Consider the following 4,372-nt stretch of genomic DNA (forward strand, 5'->3'; position numbering starts at 1 on the left):
AACTTCAATAAATTCTTTCAAACAGTATAAATAATACTCAATTTTTCAGAAAAATATATATTTTATGCTTCTTTCGTCAGTTGTATGCTAAGCAATAGAAATAAAATTTCAAACCTAGCTTATACAGTGAAAATGCAATCAACATAATTAATAATAAAGCAAAGAATAATTAACAATACATAAGTACTTCTAATTACAATCCAACTAAAAAAATTAATAAAACAGAGCAACAACTTATATAACAATTTAAGAAAACAACGAAAAAATATAATCAAAATATTTATGTTTACACAACTTTGGTTTTCTTAACAAAATACAAATAGCCTCAAGTTTAATTAAATTAGAAATGTGAAAACACTTTTTAATAGTTTTAGATCTTTTTAAATTATAATAACTAGCACAATCAAGGTTATTTACTAAGTGTTTAGCAATAGCAGATCTTTTTGAAGCATTTATTACTCTAATAGATTTAGTTTTATTATTACTCATACAAAATTCATCGATACTTTTTTGAATGTGTTCCTTTATTCTTTTGCCAAATTGTCTTGAGGTCATCCAGACATGACTAACTTCACAGAAGCCTTTAAACTGGTAAACTACCATACTTTGTTTAAATTCTGCTATTGGATATTTGCCCCTAAGTTTACCTAAAACATTGGCTTGGATACGAAATAACGATCGGCTTTGCCGAATGATAATTTACTAATTGGCAGATATCTCTTACTAAAATTTTGAGTTTTTATTGACATAAGGCAGTACTAAAGGAATCAAGCATTTCTCCGACCCTGCTGGCTTCATTTTGTTTAAACTTTTAAGATGTAAATTTATTTTTTTATTAACAAGTTCTTGTGTATAGCCATTTTTATCTTGTATCAATTTTATCTGTTTCAATTCGTCAGCAATTAATTCTCTTGAACAGATTTTATGTGCTCGATGGCAGAGCGTTCTTATTAAATTTGTCTTACTCTTCATGCTACAGAATGAATGAAAGTTTAAATAGTTCCCAGTGAAAGTTTTCTTTCTATAAACAGATGTTAAAAATTGGTTCTTGTGACGTTTAAGTAAAACGTCAAGAAAAGTCAATTCATCGTTATTTTTCTTTTCTGATGTAAATTTTATTGAAGAATGTGTTTTTTTCAACACACTAAAGAGCTCATCAATCTTTTCCTCATCTTTTCCTGACACAAAACAATCGTCGACATATCTATAATAAGTTACCTTGTACTTAGAAATTACCTTTCTTCCTATAAAGCCCATGAATATAAAATATAAAACCTTTAAAAGTACATTTAACTATAAAAGAAAATAGTATTTAAACAATCAAAAAAAAGTTACTCAAAAACAAAACAAGTTAAACTTTAATTTTAAGAATGATAGTATGGTAAAGGGCGAATCCTGGTTAAGTTTCTCTTTAGTAATTGATAGCTAAAAAGAATTTAAAAAATAATCAAAATAGTACGAAAGGAAGAAGAAGAACTAAAATGGAGTAGACTCTTTTTTTCTTTTTAAGATTTTGAATAAACATTTTGTAATCAAATTGTAATTATTAGTAGTAAAAGAGCTTTAATTTAAAACATATTCTAATGTTATAAACTTTGTTTAAGAGTTTATTGAGTAATATTTAGAAGTAAATAAAAAGTTAAATAAATAGTTTTATAATATGGCATTACCAACTTAGATATTTTGTAAAACTGATTAATAGTTACACAAAGTTATTTGAGTTTTAATAAAAAACTAATACTGATATTAATTACAACAAATTTCGCCTATTTTCATCCTTTTATTTGTTTCATTTAAAACATTTAGGACTTACTAGCCTTTTTAGCTAAATAAGCAACCAATCAAGAGACTCAACAGTATGTTTAAAGTGCTATAACTATCATTACATTTTGAGATAAGTGTATAAATAAACTACAATCAATTAACTCTTCATACAATCAAGTGCAGACTCAACAAGATGCTTATAAGGTTCATATTGACTGAACCACTCGTAGTGCTCTTCTTCTTCAAATCTCTCATCCCAGTATTCCTTGCAATCCATCTTTGATCTGTCCATTATGTGTTTATTTAAATTTATTTCTGTTTTAGTTGTTTAATTTTTTATAAAGTTTGCTTGTTAAGTATGGTAGGTATTAAGTTATTCATATTGTTTATTTAAAATAGTGATGTACCGGACCCAAAATTTCGTGTCCGGCCGGACCCTGGTCCGAACTTTTTTTTCAAATTAGGATCCGGCCGGAACCGGATCCGGACTTTTTTTTCAAATTAGAATCCAGCCGGAACCGGATCCGGACTTTTTTTCATATCAAGGTTCGGCCGGATCCGGATATCAGACAAAAATGGCAATATCCGGCCGGATCCGGACCCGGATAGTGAGTCCGGTACATCACTAGTTTTCACATAAAAAGTAGAGCTTACATTTGTAGTTTCAAAATTTCATTTCTATAAAAGCTAAAAAAAAATATGAATAACTTTAAATTTAGTATAAGGAAAATTGATATAAAGATAAAGTACATCACAGAAACAGTATTTGGTAGCTAAGATTAAAATCTATTAAATAAGATCAACTTGTAAAAATCAAGGAGGACACCCCCCCCCCTATAGCCTTATCAATCTAAAATCAATTAAAATAAAGTTCTTGAACAAAATTAAAAAAAAATCACAAAATATTGAAAACTGGATCAGCTTAAACTCATTCAAAATCTAAAAGAAAACTAGCCTGAGTTTTTCAAAAAATCTTAAAACTAGCCTAACAATTTGGTAGTAAAATTTTTCATTTTACAACATAGGTAAAGAGTTGCATTTCTAAAATGTTTATTTCATAGTTTAAATGTAAACAAATGTAAATTAGTCACGTGTTCAAAATGAGCCAATCATGGTATGTGTTTAATTTTAACTGACGAAAATGACTCTTTCTAATTTACAAAGGGTTTGTTTTTGAAAAAATACTTTTCTGTATGCTCTTTTTTACTATCTAGATCCGAATCGACCGGATATCTGTTAGGATCCGGCCGGACCCTGATCCGGACTTTTTTTCAAATTAGAATCCGGTTCCGGTCGGATCCGGACTTTTTTTTCATATCAAGATCCGGCCGGATCCGGATATCCGACAAAAATGGCAATATCCGGCCGGATCCGGACCCGGATAGTGAGTCCGGTACATCACTAATTTAAAATTAGTTGTGATTCGATTGTTTATTATTATGGAGAAAAAATCATATTTAGCTTTGCCTTTAAATAATTTTGATTAATATTTTTAAAACCATATTTTACTAGAGAAAAACAACTAAATAAATACTATTGCAAGATATTTTTAATAGTTATCTTTGGCTTTGCTAAACTTAAGTGGAAATACTACTGATTACATCATCATACTATGATTACTTTGGATGACTAACACTTACTCATACAAACATTCTATATAAGATATGTATAAAACAAACAACATTCGGCATATTAAAGCAATTCATTTTATGTTGGAAACGATAAGAGTAAAAAATTATATTTTGATTATGGCAAATAAACAAATAAAAGATAAAGCTTGCACGTTTTTTAATTAGGGTTACATGAAAGAAAAAGTTAAAAGCATATTAACAACAACTTATCTAATTCCTTTAATGTTTGTTTGAACATGGTTAAAACTGTTTAAAAAATATTATAGTGACGTAAGAATTAACAGAAGCTATAGTTTTATTTCAATACTTGACAACGATTTCATTGTGTAAACAACTTTCATAGAGTTTGCACTTAAATTTCAAAGCAAGGAAGCTCAAGAAACAAAAAGTTTAAGTGCAGGAAAATAAGTAAGCAGACCAACTACGAAACTATATAAAGCAACAGCCGGGTAGAAAAACACCATGAACCGTAAACAGAACAGAAAAGCTAGCCCTGAAAAAGATAATGTCCCAATCTATACTGTGCCTGAATACACCAGACTTAAATACATAAAGTCCAGAATTAGAAAAAATAGGTCGCCGCCACCTAAAATAACAAAAGAAGAAAGACGTTAGTTAAACACTTATATATTAAACATGTTGATAAAAATTGCTTTAAGAAGTCTTATTTGAAGTAGTATATCATAATGTATAAAGTGAAAGTAATGTTTTTAAACACAATATGATATTAAGTGCTGCAGAAAAATAAAGATTAGACAAATTTTGGAACAAAAAAAAAATAAGTTGTCTTCTAATTTATGTTAACAAGCTTCTGATTGTAAAAGCACATAAACAGGTAGATTTAAAACATGTTACTAAAAAACTAATAAAATAAATAGGTTGTAACAGCTAGCATAAAAGCTGGCCTGCATATGATACATATTCTTATAATTTTATTTTCATATGTTGTTTTATAGATTACATTTACTGATTTTAGT

The sequence above is a fragment of the Thalia democratica genome, chromosome 3 (genome assembly GCF_965202585.1).
Source record: "Thalia democratica chromosome 3, ktThaDemo2.hap1.1, whole genome shotgun sequence".
Classification (NCBI taxonomy): Eukaryota; Metazoa; Chordata; class Thaliacea; order Salpida; family Salpidae; genus Thalia; species Thalia democratica.